The 16,634-nt window shown below is 37.9% G+C and overlaps 1 protein-coding gene across 2 annotated transcripts in view; it reads left to right on the plus strand.

The window, feature by feature from the left end:
• The window catches only part of shroom2b (shroom family member 2b), a 51,370-nt gene that overhangs the window by 8,079 nt on the left and 26,657 nt on the right, over positions 1 to 16,634 (plus strand). The gene's annotated exons all lie outside the window — the stretch shown is intronic.

Raw genomic sequence — 16,634 nt, forward strand, 5'->3', positions numbered from 1 at the left:
AATATTTAAAAATATATATATATATATATATTTATATATATATAAAAACGAATGCACAAATTAATTGGTCATAAAGAGACCAGTCACATGCATAAAAAATACTTCCAGTTTTGATTTCATTTTGTATTTGTAAAATCCCATACATTTGATTCCCATATTATCTGCGTATGAATTTAAATCTGGATCTGAACTGAAGTATTCCAGTTTTCCTCTGAGATTTCGTAGTTATGCTGACGTGTTTACGCTTGATACTTTTGCCAAACCACAATGTGTGCTCTGTGTTTACATGAGTGGACTGTTGCGGAGCCACAATGTTGGGCTGGGCCGCGCGGTGTTGAGTTTCTCCTCAGCGTCTGATGGAAAGGCATCGGTGCGATTCTATGAAATGAAACTCACACAACCGTACAGATATTTTTAAGATGTTTCAATCTGAGTGGAGGGCTTTAGTCAGCAAGGAGTTTGATTTAATATGGTCGTTACATTTTTATCCTCTTCAAGGCCAATTTAGCCCTTCAGTTTTCAGCCAAGAATTTCAGCCAAGAAAGAGCCCATAATAATCAATTTTGCTAGTTCAGACTAGAATATCACAGACCAGTAAGACCAGTTTTTCACCTCAGGCAGGATGAAACAACCCAGAAAACCCTAGCAACGGCATAGCAACACCCTGGCAACCACACAGAGCATCCTTGTAAATTCATAGCAACACCCAAGCCACTACTTAGAACATCCTAGCAACTGTATAGCAACAGTTTGGCACAAAGAACACCCAAGCAATGTATAGCCAAACCCTGGAGAACCACTAAGAATATCATACAACTGCATAGCAACACCCTGGCAACCACACAGAGCATCCTTGTAAATTCATAGCAACACCCAAGCCACTACTTAGAACATCCTAGCAACTGTATAGCAACAGTTTGGCACAAAGAACACCCAAGCAATGTATAGCCAAACCCTGGAGAACCACTAAGAATATCATACAACTGCATAGAAACACCCTGGCAACCACACAGAGCATCCTTGCAACTGGATAGCAACACCTTGGCAACAGCTAAGAACACTAGCAATTGTATAACTACACCCTGGAAACCACACAGAACATAGCAATTAAATTCGGAGCAGCAACCATGCAGACCATCTTAGCAACTGGATAGCAACACCCTGAAAACAAAAACCAGAGCATCCGAACAACTGCATAGTAACATTCTAGCATCCTAGCAAATGCATAGCAACCATGCAGAGCATCAAAACAAATGGATATCAACATCCTGGTAACAACTAAAAACACTAAGCAATTTTTTAGCTACATCCTGGTGACCACACAGAGCAACCTAGCAACTGCATAGCGACACCCTGGCAACCACCCAGAGCATCCTAGCAAATGCATAGCAACCACCAGAGCATCTTAACGAATGCTTAGGAACACTCTAGCAACCACCAGAGCATCTTGCACAAAACAGCCAACAACACAGAACATTCTACCATCTTGGCAAATTCATAGCAAAACCCTGGCAACCACCCAGATCATCGTAACAAATGGATAGCAACACCCTGGCAACCAGGCAGAGTATCCTAGCAAATGCATGACAACACCCAGGCAACCAGGCAGAGTATCCTAGCAAATGCACAAAACACCCTGACAACCGCACAGAGCTTTCTAGCATCCTCACAAATGCATGGCAACACCCTAGCAACCACCAAAGCACAGAATCAAATGCAAAAAAACACCCTGACAACCACACGGAGCTTTCTAACATCTTATTAAATGCATCACATCCTGACAACCACACAGAGCATTCTAGCATCCTAGCAAATGCATGGCAACACCCTAGCAACCAGCCAGAGCATCCTTTACAAATGCACAAAAACATCCTGACAACCACACAGAGCATTCTAGCATCCTAGCAAATGCATAGCAACACCTTAGCAACCAGCCAGAGTATCCTAGCAACTCCATGGCAATGCCCTGGAAAATATTACTTTATTTAAAAGTATTCATGATAATGTTGATTTCTCTCATGTCATGCATAGTTTGAGGTATTGCTTTTGTATGTTGTGGTTGGTTAAAACTTGAGCACAATGACACAGAAAAGAGCAGGAGCAGCCCTGAGCTCCGTTACAGCTTCAGCGTGTGTTTATTCCAGGCGTTATGGCAGAAATCACCATGAAGTTTGTGAGTGGGTGACACCATTATTTGACAGTGTGGAACGAAAGGGCCGTCATTATTGTGTGCTGGTGCACGCCGTCACACAAAAGAGGCCCGAGGGACGGCCATTGTCTGTCGTCTTGGCTCTCCTGGGCTTCATATATGCGGGTCTGGGGCCTTTGGGTCTGCCGTCATCACAGAGGCCTTCTGGGAGTTTATGATGAGACTATAGAGGAGATTCAGATGAACTGTAGAAACTTCCTCAATCACAAGTATTTCATTCATTTAAGATTTCTGTGCATTGCACCCTCCCCAAAATGTTCTACAGGACTGAGATCCACTCAGTACTAGGTGATATAATAGAAGCATGTTAATGTTGTGGAGCAACTTTATCTGGTCAATTTTATTCATGCATATTGTACATAAACATTTTAGTCAGTGTTACATTCCCGTTGTCACCCCGCCTGAGCATTTAAGGCTCTACGGCGCCATCTAGTGGTGCTTAAAATGACTGAAAATCATAGCATCAGATTATGGCTGCGTCTGAAATCACACACTCTCCTGAGTAGGTCCAACATTTTTTGTTTGTTTTTGTGTTTCGTTATTTAAGTACGTCAATTTACTAAAGTAAAAAATGAATGAGCTGAAATAAAATAAGTTTCATTTTATATTTTTTTATATTTTGGACTATGAGCTGTCCTGCTTAGTGCTTTTTTAGTATCATTAAGATATTATTTATGATTATTATTAATATTTTTAATTAGTTTTAATTGTAATATTTTACGTTGTCATTAAAAGTTTTTTGGTACCTTTAGTATTTATTTATATTTTGTCAATTAGTTTTTAATGTGTATATATATATATATACAGCAGGGAAATAAGCATTTGACACATCAGCATTTTTATCAGCAAGGGGATTTCTAAGTGGGCTATTGACACAAAATTTTCACCAGATGAAGCCATCAAGCCAAATATCGAATTCATACAAAGAAATCAGAACATTTAAGTATACAAGTTGATTCATAATAAATAAAGTGAAATGACACTGGGAATAAGTATTGAACACACTTTATTTAATACTTTATAGAAAAGCCTTTGTTGGTGATTACAGCTTCTAGACGCCTCTTGTATGGAGAGATCAGTCGTCTGCATGGCTCTGGAGTGATTCTGGCCCATTCTGCCACACACATGGTCTTTAAATCTTGAAGGTTCCTTGGGCTTCTTTTCTGAACTTTGATCTTCAGTTCTCTCCATAGATGTTCTATGGGATTTAGGTCAGGTGATTGACTGGGCCATTCAAGCAACTTGATTTTCTTTTTTTGAAACCACTTCATTGTTTCCTTGGCCTTGTGTTTGGGATCATTGTCTTGCTGAAATGTCCACCCTCTTTTAATTTTCAGCTTTCTAGTAGATGACAGCAGATTTTTATCCAGAATGTCCCGGTACATTTCTCCATTCATCCTGCCTTCAATAATATGAAGTCTGCCAGTACCCCTTGCTGAAAAGCAGCCCCAACCCATGATGCTTCCACCCCCAAACTTAACTGTTGTGGTGTTCTTGGAGTGGTGGGCAGTGCCATTTCTTCTCCAAACATGGTGTGTAGAATGACTGACAAAAGTTCAATTTTGCTTTCATCTGACCAAACTATAGTCTCCCAATAATCCACAGGCTTCTCCAAATGCTCTTTTGCAAACTTTAACCGAGCATCAACATGCTTTTTGTTCAGCAATGGAGTCTTGCGTGGTGAGCGTTCATGGATGCCATGGCGGTTCAGTGCATTGCTCATAGTTCTCTTTAGCCCCGTTTCTACCACAGGAACTTTACCCAGAAACTTTGGGGTGGTACTCGGTGTGTTTAGACCGCAGGAAACAGGGTCTAAATGAAGTTCCGGGTAAATATTTCCCCCTCCAAACGGCCCTGCTCACAAGGTAGTACTTTTTCAAAGTTCAGGAACTTTCGAGGGCGGGACTTGGGCGCTGAACATGCTGATTGGTTGAGCTCATGCAGCATTTTATTTCAACCGGCATTTTTAAAAGTCTTTTGCGAGGTTCGGTCTACGTTCAGTAAATATCAGTCTTGCTCTCTGTCTGATGGCGCGCGTTCGTCTCAGCCATCTCACGTTCAATGTCCGTAATAGCTGATAATAATATACATTGTCATTTTAAATCTAGCTTTACAAGCTTTCTGAATATGCTGCATGCTGCTGAATCTGCATATTAGTGCTCTTTCTGTCGTTGTTAATTACCTCTTTGGTAAACCTATACATAACCAGCAGCAGCACAGCTTGAATCTCTTCCATACTCGTTTTTCTTTTTTTTTCACCATGTAAACGACCTGACCGATTACTGTAAGTGTGTGTCCTTACATGACGTGACAGCGCGCGCCGTGCTCATGTTGACAAGAGAGGAAAGCTCATTTTTCTGAGGGGTAAACTTTTTATTTCGTAAGTTATGAAGATAATGTTGGAGTAATGACACAGCGTATATTGCCCCAGGCAGTTTTTACTTTAACTGCGCCTGACAGAAGAATTTCTTTTTTTCTGAGATGATTATTACACTTTACAACAAATAAATATCTTATATAATACTGTATTAGTCCTGGTGGCCGTTAAGAGTTGCTATGGCTACAGTAAACACACTCCAGCTGCTGGAGAAAACAGCGTCGACATTTTTGATGCGGCAGACAAACTGCATGTGACAAAATGATTGCGACTGAAAGTCATCACATGTAAACACCAGATCGGTTTAGATAACGTCTCATGTAAACAGTCCACTAAATCTTTCAATCGGCAAACACAAAAATGGTTACTGCCCGTCACTGACTTGGAGGAGCAGTCGCGCGCAGTCCTACATCACCGGACTAATCTGCCTAATCTTCTCGGAACTTTATCGCGGTGGAAACGCAGACAGCTGCAGGTCTGGGGGGGAGAAAAGTTCCTGTTAAAAAGTTCCTGGTACAAATTGTTCTGGGTAATTTTGGTGGAAACAGGGCTTTTGAAACAACAATACCTGCTGATTCAAGGTCTTCCTCAAGTTCTGCCCGAGTGGTTCTTAGCTCTTAGAGAACTCTCTTGATTATTCTTTGGACTCCTCGGACAGGGATCTTACGTGGAGCACCTGATCATGGCCGGTTTATGGTGAACTGATGCTCTTTCCATTTCCGGATAATGGCCCCCACAGTGCGCACAGGAACATTCAGCATTCTGGAAATGCGCCTATCACCATCAAAATGCTTTCCAACGATAAGATTATGAAGATATAAGACCGTTCTTTGCTTTTACCCATCATGAAGTCTTTCCTGTGTGCCTCATGGGTAATGCGAAGCCTTTATAGGCCATCATTTAGGACTAAAGCAGCGGATATCAATTAGTACTGATAGGGGGCAGGGTTTCTCTCTCAATACTGACAGATTTCAGGCGATCTCCTGGCTTTCTGTGCCATTTGGACCTTGTTTCATGTGTTCAATACTTATTCCCAGTGTCATTTCACTTTATATATCAGCTTGTATACTTAAATGTTCTGATTTCTTTGTATGAATTCAATATTTGGCTTGATGGCTTCATCTGGTGAAAATTTTGTGTCAATAGCCCACTTAGAAATCCCCTTGCTGATAAAAATGCCGATGTGTCAAATACTTATTTCCCTGCTGTATATATATATATGCTTTTTTAATTATTTTTTGTGCCTATTTTAATACATCAAGTTACTAAAGTTAAAAATGAATGAGCTGAAATAAAATAATTTTCATTTTATTTTTCATATATAGCTATTTAAGTAATGAAAATGTTATTTGTGGATTTAAATAAAAAAATGTTTTAACTGTTTTTGTTTTGTTTTTGTCATTTCAATTAGTTTTTTTTAAATATTTGTATAGGTTTTTCTTTGTTATTTAAGTAGATTAAGTTACTAAAGTGAATATTTAATTTTCTTTTTCAGATATGATTATTTAAGTTATGAAAATGTTGTTGTTTTCATCATTTCTGTTAGTTTTTTTAATGTATATATATATTTGTATACTTTTTATTTGTTATTTTAGTGCATCAAGTTACTAAAGTTAAAAATGAATGAGCTGAAATTAGATAAGTTACATTTTTTATTTCAGATATGTTTTTTTTAAGTAATGAAATGTGGTTTTAGTTTAGTTAACTTAATTAACTGTTTGTCTTTATTTTCAACAAACAAAATATAAAGTGTTTGTGAATCTTTTTAAACAATACATGTAATTTGTTTTGATATATAATGCAATCAAATTAAGACCTTTTAATGTGTAACTTAAATTATCCCAAATCTTTTTTGAGGCTATGCACATAGATATTGACAGTTCATACCACCTATAACACACACACACACACACACACACACACACACACACACACACACACACACACACACACACACAGACACACACACAGACACACACACAGACACACACACACACACACACACACACACAGACACACACACACACACACACACACACACACACACACACACACACACCGACACACTTATATCAATAGTCCTTTTATTGGACATGATTTAAGACTATGTTTGAAACTTACTTCAGTATAATGTTAGGGTTGTAGTGGCTTTGTCAGACTTTTTGAGGTGAGCGTTAATACAGTAATGCAAAAGTCATTAAGCATTTCATAAACTCTAAAAAACAAATGAATTTGATCAATACTACCACACCAGAGTCACGTCCAGCTCTGAGCCGATGCCCTGAACCCTGAATCCAATTACACACAGATTTACCAGGAGGAAAACAACACACACATTTGTACGTGTAACCAGACAAAACTGTTTGAATTTTTTTTTTAACACTTTAATTCTAGAGATGTGGTAGATATGAGACGGCTCAAAATTCATGTTTCAGTCATGATGTGTGTGTGTGTGTGTGTGTGTGTGTGTGTGTGTGTGTGTGTGTGTGTGTGTGTGTGTTTTGACTGTAATCCCCCCCTCTGGTTAGAGAAATGGACTCATCCATTACCTAGGTGAGTTTGTTGTGCGCGCTGTGATTGGCTGTTGGCCGTGAGCTCATTGTTTGGGTCTCTGGGCTCATAGTAAAGCAAACAGACGAGGCTGAACTCCTCACACACTCCTTACACACTCCTTACACGTCCCACTGTGGAGATGGAGACACTGATTCATTCAGATCCTCAGGTATCTGCTCTTTAACACTCTGTGTCTTTGTGTTTGTAATGAAGTGTGTCCTGTGGCATTCTACACACCTTTACCTGTACAGCACGTGCATATGTTTGATTTACAGCTTACATTTATACATTTACACTCATGATATCCAGATATTGGTTTGTGATGACCATAAGCAATATAATAATTATTTTGCGTACACATGAAGGTGCGGTCTGTTCTTTGATTACACTTTATTTTAAGCTGAGGTAGTTGTTCTTACTACTGAATATGAATTAACCATGTACTTAATATTGAGTTGTGGTTAGAGCTAGTTACTTGTAATTGCGCATCATTTACTGTCATTACTATAGTAAGTACGTTTAGTAACGTGACTACGTCACCTTAAAATAAAGTGTTACCCATAATAATTACAGCTTAATCTTTATTTGGTTATAAGTTTGTGTCATTGTAGAATAATTAAGATATTATTATAGTTTTATTAATATTTTAAAGTTTTCTGCTTTTCCCGTTTTTCATTTTAATTACATTTTTGTAGTTTTTGTGTGTCTGTTGAGTTTATATGGATTTTATTTCAGTTTTAGTTATTTTATTACTTCAAGTTAAATTAAATGAAAATGATAAACATTTATTTTTTTAAGGAATGGAATTTTTTATACTGTAATTTTTATTATATTTTGTGGCTTTTAAATATGTCTGTTTAGTTTGTATATTGCATTTTTATTTTAGTTTTAGTTATCTTATTTCGTCAAGTTAAATTAAATGGAAATGATAAAACATTTATTTCACCTAGCAATATTTTTTTATGCTGTTGTTTTTGTCATTTTTAAAATGTTATTTTATTACATCAAGTTAACCTAAATAAAAAATAAGCATTTTTTAAAATATTACATTTAATTTTTTTAGTCAACAATTATTTAATTGTAAGTAACACGTTTTTTTAAAGGTATGGTTTTGGTTTTAGTGAAGTATAATAACCCTGGACGTGTCTCGGACTGTCCTCGGTTGCCGTGACACCCGTTACATCATCATCACCATCATCACGAGCGGTTTGACCGTGAGGGCTGGTGAAGCTCAGGGATTTGAGACGCGGCCATATTTAGAGAGAAACGGCAGGAGCTGATCTGATTTGTTTTCAGGTGTTGTCTAGAGAAGTCTAGAGAGTTCTCATTTATGCTTTATATGTTCACTTTTGGCTCCGGTGGTTCTCCTAAAATGCTTTAGGGAAGATAATAAACATAGACACAATAGTTGACATACAGTAAAAGTATAGAGCTGTGCAATGATTGTGGAGAGCAGCTCAGATACATTTTTTGGAGGAATTCGATACATTTTCTCCAAAAAACTTATCGAATTCTGTGAAATATACAGAAAGAAAACAGTTGCCATAACTTTAACTTTACAGTTTAAACTTAAATTTACAGTAAAAATGTTTATTTATTTATTTCCTTAACTAAAATAATACTAATATACGAAATAATAAATAGTTATTTTGGTAACACTTTAGAATAATGGTCTAAATTGCTTTGCGTTTACATTTTTGTTCCTCCCTTTGTAGCACTTTGAGTTTTTCTTTAAAAATGTAAAGTGCTTTATAAATAAAATGTATTATTATTATTAGTTAACTACATTAGTTAACATGAACTAATGATGAACTGCACTTATTTATTATTTATTTTCTAATACATTATTAAAATCTTGTTAACATTAGTTAATGCACTGTGAACTAACATGAACAAACTATGAACATCTGGATTTTTATTAACTAACGTTAACTGCGTTAACATTAACAAAGATGAACAAAAACAGTAAAATGAACTGCTCATGGTTGGTTCATGTTAGGTAATGCATTAACTAATGTTAACTAATGACCATTATTCTAAAGTGTTACCATTATTTCAATTAAAAGTCATCAAAATGTCACAAAGGAAATCCTGGAAATGTTAAATTTATGCTTTTTTTTTTTTTTAACTGTGACAGTTCCAAAAACTGCACATTTAACCCTCTAGGCGCCACGGTCGAGTTTACTCGACAAGATGCGTCTCTAAATAAAATGGCCGATTTTGTCAAATAGGGTGTCAAATTTCATTCAACCTCCCCTCCACTAGATGGTATACATGTCGCGGTGTGACACGGGGCAGAGGGGCTATTATGCATAATATATAATATATATGTGCCCCATATATGCAATCAGAGTGCTTACTGTATGTAGTAAATGGAAAATCTCATCAGCAAAAGGCAAACCTCTACATTCATTCAGTTTGTTTCTACCATTTATTAGTAATGATTTACACAGTTTGTTTACTATTTTCTATTTACCTGAACATTCAGTACTGTGCAATATAGCACACATAAGGTAAGGGACATTTTGGAGGGAAAGAAGTGGTGGCTTTTCATGAAAATTCTATAATCCAAGATTGCCACCACCTTATGACGTCATAATATGCAATTTAGATGGGAAAATGTACATGTCCCTACATAAACTTTGGGCCATCCTTAATATTTCTCTAATTTCCAGAAAGTTTCTATCTTTTACCACTTTTAAGATATAGACTTTTGAAATTAAGATGTCAAAATTGAACGTTTTAGGAAAAAACCTCTGGCGCCTAAAGGGTTAACAGTATTTTAATGAAATGTCCCCTCAACAGGTTTTTACCCTAGCGTTTTCCCAGTCTTTTTCGGTTAAAGTTGCAATGTTTTTTTCTACAGTGTGTGCATTGAAATGTTTGTAGGGTTTATTGTGTGGATCTCGCCGCTCTCTCTGTGGCCTGTGTGAGCCGTAATCCTGCTGATGATCATCACTGCACTTTCTATTGTTGTGTGTCTGTCTGCCTCTATTCAGGCTTTCAGTCCAGGATCATCACTGTGTGCTGAATGGTGACTCAGCTAACGGAGAATTAAAGGTGCAGTGAGCGATTTCTGAGCAATACAGAGATCTGTCATGAAACTCTAGATGGCGCTGGTCCTTAAAGTCCCACTGAAGTGCTTAGTAATGCATAGCATTATTCACATAGACAGTAAAAGAAATGGTCAACGACGCCATGGACTTCAACGGGGGAAATTGAAGTCAATTAGAAGCACTCACTTCCTGATGGCTAAGCGTGCTTCGCCGCCTCAGACTCATACCTGTCAAGTAGACATGTGCCGATTTTCGATAATGCGATTTATCACGATAATGAATATGCACGATATTGTTATCGTGGGCACTTTAAAATATCATAAATAATAATTTATTAACAATTAATATTTTTTTTTATAATGCACTCAAGAATACTTTGCCAATCAACCGTATAAATGCTCAACACGCTGTATTCTGGGTCAAAGGGACACGCTCAGATATAAACTAGCCCAACGTGCGTTTGCACATGACTGAACCAGACCCGCTGCTGAAGTGCCGCTCAGTGACAGCAGAGGGCGCTGATGAACTGCAGAATGCAGCCGTTACCCCGGTAACCCCGCAAACAAACAAAACCGCGTGTAGTTTTAAACAGCCATTTGTTTTTTGTAATCTCAATGTTGTTCATCACAGCACCAAATACTTAATACTTAAAGACTTAATAGGCTATTTATTTTCAAACTTAAACATTTTTAGGGCCCAAGCCCTGAAAGGGCGAAGAGCCCTATTGTTCTTCTAAGGATTATTTTTTTTTGTTATTATTTATTATTTTTTTACGCGACTATTTGGGCATTTTGGGGGCCCTTCCCATGCTCGAAAACTCTTGAAACTTTGCACACGCATCAGAATGCGCGGCCATCAGGGCCGGGCTGAGGCTGGGACCCGGGCGTGGCAGTGGGGCTCGACAGCGCCCCCTAAAGTGGGGTCTGAAAACGGGGTCTATAAATCAAACACACTTGCACGTACATATATGAAACTCGGTACACATATAGAGCTCATCGGGCCGAACAACTTTCGTGCTCTAAGTTAAGCGTCAGCCCAACAGGAAGTGAGCTATTATGGGTTGTTCGGAAAACGCATGCTGTGGAATTTGCGATACTCCTCCTAGACGATTCACCCGATCAGCACCAAACTCGGTCAGCATGAAGTCAAGACACTGAGGATGCTAAATTGCGAGCAACTTTTTGATATCTCAAACGGTTTGGCCGTGGCAAAGAGATGAATTTATGGCGAGAAAAGGGAAACAGGAAGTGTGTTATAACTTTTGCATACATTAATTCATTTTGATGAAACTTCAGCTGTGTGTTCGTTATAAGAGGCCGATCACATGGATATGACTTTTGTGAGTCAAAGTTATAGCGCCACCAACTGGCAGTGGGAAGTGTCACTTTTGTCCAAAGCGGGGGGTTAGTTTTATCTACATTCACCAAACTCGGTATATATATTGTACTTTTCGAGCCGGACAACTTTCTAATTTACAGTCATTAGCTCTGACCAACAGGAAGTCAGATAATTTGGTTGGAATATAACACAAAGTGGAAAGCGAGCTCTGAGTTTTTACCTTCTCCTCAAAAGCGATTCATTCAATCTCCTCCAAACTCGGACAACATGAAGTAAATATACAGAAGATGCTAAAATGCGAACGGTTATTGGATATCTCAAACGGTGTTCCCGTAGCAAAAGCCTAAAAAACACAAAATAAGCACACAAGTGCCTGGTTCATAAATAAGGCTATACTCCCACCTGCTGGTTATTCTATATAATCACACTGGCTGTTTTTCTGTTTTTTTTTCCTGTTTTTTCAACACCTATACTCTCCCTTAAATGACCAGTAGAGGGCAATATTGTATAAGTTTTCAAGCAAAAAACCTTGCCTGTGTGTGTGTGTGTGAATGGTTTTCTAGTCTGGTGGGGACTTAAACCTGAATGCACACAGACTCATGGGGACTTCCCAATGGGTACAAAAGCTTATAAATCAGACAGAATGAGTTCTTTTGAGGAAAGTTTTGTGTGATGGGTAGGTTTAGGGGCAGGAGCAGTGTAGGATGACAGAATATATGGTTTGTACAGCATAAAAACCATTACGTCTATGAGTCCCCAGAAAGATAGTGAACCAGACATGAGTGTGTGTATGTGTGTGTGTTTGTGGGTGGGTGTGTGTGTTGTGGATGGGGGATGGTGGATGGGCTTAACTGATAAGAGTTGCCTGCAGCATACTTCAGCATTACTACTGTGTGTATGTGTGTGTGTGTGTGTGTGTGTGTGTGTGTGTGTGTGTGTGTGTGTGTGTGTGTGTGTGTGTGTGTGTGTGTGTGTGTGTGTGTGTGTGTGTTCTTTTTTTTAGCCTGGTGGGGACTTCAACCTGAATGCACACAGACTCATGGGGACACGTGTCACTGATTTCTACAGTGTGTGTGTGTGTGTGTGTGTGAGCCACTCTTCTGTCTAAAAAGATTACCTCCCAATCCTGTGCTTTGGCCTGCATTAAAGGATAAAACATTTTATTCTGGGTTTGAATAAAAAAAATAATGTATAAAACCAGTTTATTTGTAGGGCATTGACAATATTGTTTTATATAATTAGTTAAATAATTGTGTTAATACAAATAAATATTAATAGAAAAATATAAATATAAAAAAAACATTACTAACAAAAAAAAAACACATTTAATTGTCTTTTGAAACTTTTCCCCACAGTTTAAACTTTACTATTATTGTTTTGCTGAAAATCATGTTTAATCTAAATCTCACTTTGCCTCTCTCTCTCTCTCTCTCTCTCTCTCTCTCTCTCTCTCTCTCTCTCTCTCTCTCTCTCTCTCTCTCTCTCTCTCTCTCTCTCTCTCTCTCTCTCTCTCTCTCTCTCTCTCTCTCTCTCTCTCTCTCCGTATGTGTGTGTGTGTGTGTGTGTGTGTGTGTGTGTGTGTGTGTGTGTGTGTGTGTGTGTGTGTGTGTGTGTGTTTGTAGGGGGATGGTGCCAGCTTCATTTTGATTGTGAAAAGATTAGCTCATTGCTGTGTGCTTTGGCAAGCATTAAAGGATAAAAAAATATATTATTCTGGGTTACAATAAAATTATAGAACCAGTTAATTTGTAACAATAGAAAAAACACATTTGAGTTTCCTTTTCAAACAATGAAGTTTGTATAACCTAAAAATAAGCAGATTAATGCCTTTTATTTGTGGATGAAAATGAGAGCAAATGATATAGAATAACAAGAAGGTGGGAGTATAGCCTTAGTTATGAACCAGGTTGGATATGTCCTTGAGAACACAGTTTTAAAGATAAAACTATTGTTATTGCAAAACAGTGTTTCCAGACAGTGAAGAAGAAAAAAAAAACTTTCTCCCACTGTTTAGATTATTATTTTTTTGTTTCTTTCAAATCTTGTTTCTTTCGGAATTAGACTCTGCCTCTCTGTCTGTCATTCCCCTCCCCCCTCACTCTCCCTCTCTGAATTTCACTCTGTTTGGGTTGTTGTGTGTGTGTGTGTGTGTGTGTGTGTGTGTGTGTGTGTGTGTGTGTGTGTGTGTGTGTGTGTGTGTGTGTGTGTGTGTGTGTGTGTGTGTGTGTGTGTGTGTGTGTGTTGAACTTACAACATTTTGAGCTGCAAAATATACATTTGCACATAATTGAAAGTGACCCATTATATCCTAATACATAAAAAAAAAATCTATATTTAAATTTCATAATAGGTGTGGCTTGTGGTCATATGGGTACCAGCTGCTGTGATACATGTGGCATATTAGAGCAATTTTCAAATATTCTCCTGTTAAAATGCATATTGCCTGTCGTGCACATTCTCAGCGGTATAAAAACATGCTGCATGTTTTAGAGAGGTCGACTTTGACCAGTAAATATATTCAGATGACTTTGATATCGTTATTTTAAATTTAATTACATTTAAACATTTAAAAGTGGCTGTTTATAATACACTTCCATAAAATGTATGCAGGCATATTCCTCTTACCTGACACTGATATTAAAATAATTTTTGCGGTTTCTGTGATTTGGCTTTATTTTTTATTATTTTTTATTTAAAAAAAATATTGAATGCCACACATATTGAAATAAAAATATGCATGCTTTTTGCTGCATAAAATTGGTGAACAATCACAAGCTACGGTAGGTCAAAAACACACAAGAGAAGTGTAAGGATAATACAACATCAGCATTTGGAAAGTATTCTGCACTCATTTTGAAATTGACATTTGACATCATCTGACATAAAATTAATGAATAAAATGTAATTGATCTCATAGATGTGAGTGTTTTGGTTCCTGATCATAGCAGCACCAGTTGCTGCAGTTAATGAGGTGAATTAAAATGACTTTGACATAGTCCCTTTATTTATTTTTTCCCATATTAAATGCCTATTGGCCTGCTGTGCACAGTTAAGCTGATGCCACCGGGGTGGCGGTGCCCCCGGCTTGGGCCCGTCATCGCTGCTCGCAGCTTTAATTATGTTTTAATCTGGACTACAACATGCTCTAATGATTAGAACTGTTCTGATTATTTCTTATTGTTCAGTAAAACTTTGAGACATACGACTTCATTAGTTAACATGTTAATTCATTATTACCAAACTGACAATGAAAAATACTTATAAAGAATTAATCATTGTAAGTAATGTTAATTTCTTAGTTACTGTTTAATAACATTAAAATCAAAATAACTTTTTAATGGACCTAAGATAAAACTAACAATGATCAGTATTTCTTAACTAACATTACCAAAAACATTATACTTTCTGTAACAAATGTAGCTATTGCTCAATCTTAGTGAATGCATTAAATAATGAGACCTTAATGACACGTTCTTTATAGCCTAATTCCTTTGCTCTTTAATCTGTTTGAAAATTGTACTTTTACAGCTCTGAAAAAAATCAAGAGACCACTTAACATTGATTTCTCTTAATTTTTTTTCAGGAGCTGTATATATTTTTGGTGTATTATTGTATTTAAACATTCAGTTATTTTTGTTCTTACAAAAATAGTTCTTAAAGCTGTTATGCTATGACCAAAACTTCAGCCATTATTCGCAACATGAAAAATTGATATCGGCACATGCCTACTGTCAAGTATCCCGTTTTGGCCGGGAAAGTCCTGTATTTTACCATACTTTCCCGCCGTCCTCCCGTAGTAGTATTTTCCTGTAAATATCCTGTATTTTAACCTGCGTTATTAAAAATAATAATACAATACAATACAATCGAAAATGAATGGGAGTCAATGGGATGCTAACAGGAGGTGATGGCTTGGTTAGCAATGGCTGCCTCTATGGGAGGTACGTTTTCTGGCTGCTAGATTACCCCCTTGATTATTCAGTAGGTGTTTCTCAGTGTCAAGGATGCTTCCTTGGAAGGACGGATCCTTCAAAGTCACTTCCTTCAGAGGCTAGGCGAGGCTCCTCTTTAGCATTCGGAGAACACGTAAATGGAACAGGCTAGCAAGTGCACGTCATTGCGTCATTACGTCAGTGAAAAGGTCCGTTGGCCATCAATAACGTTATGTGTAACGTTATTTGGATATATTTTTATATCAATACAGTAGTAATTTGTACCGGTATTTAAACGTTAAACTTTACGTATATTTACTAAGGTTATAACAAATGTTTGGTAACGTAAATAAAAGCATTGTGGCAATCAGCGAGGTGAGGGACCATGAGAGCGGGCCGGTGGAGTGATAATGAGCGGCAGCTGATCGCCACACCGGTCTCGGCTCACGGCAGTGACGGGAGTATAATTGGAGGAGCATGGAAGACGAGAGAGGACTGGGCCTGGAGTTTATGTTATGGTTTGTTTATGGTTTTATTATGTGTGTGCGGGCAGTCGCCCGTGAGGGTTTTCCCCGTGTTACTTTCGTTTTGTTTATTATTTATAATAAAGTTGTTGAACGTTCACCGGTTCCCGCCTCCTTCCTTCCCATCTCCAAACTCCGATACAAGCATATTTGCCCTGTTCACGCTCCGACTCCGCGAATGTCTGAAGAAGATAGCGAAGCTGCGCGCAGAGGATTGTGGGTGATTTGAGAACGCGAAGAGCGCGAAGGCTACTCATATGCATCCTTTCCTGTATATGGCATATTTTTCGAACGAAGGACTCAGTCCTTGGTTGAAATTCGAGGATCCTCGACATTGGAACAGTCCTTCGACGAGTGTTGATGACGTGGCATCCTCGGAATTCTGGCTTCTGAGGATCCTTCCTTGACATTGAGAAACGCCTAGTGTGTTGAAGTAATTTCCACTGAAACAGGAAGACAGGGCGGGGCATATCAAGTAGCTCCTCCCCTTTAAAAAAAAACAGCCAATAATGTTTCGTTTATATCACAGCTCAGAGCCGTTGAGCTCCGTATAGCTGCAGTTTCGTCCGAATCTCTTACCGTTTCTCTTCCTAATCTCCTCCATAACGCTTTAAAATATAATTCTGTGCAGGATTCAAACGCTCC

The sequence above is a fragment of the Pseudorasbora parva genome, chromosome 22 (assembly GCF_024679245.1).
Source record: "Pseudorasbora parva isolate DD20220531a chromosome 22, ASM2467924v1, whole genome shotgun sequence".
NCBI classification, from domain to species: domain Eukaryota; kingdom Metazoa; phylum Chordata; class Actinopteri; order Cypriniformes; family Gobionidae; genus Pseudorasbora; species Pseudorasbora parva.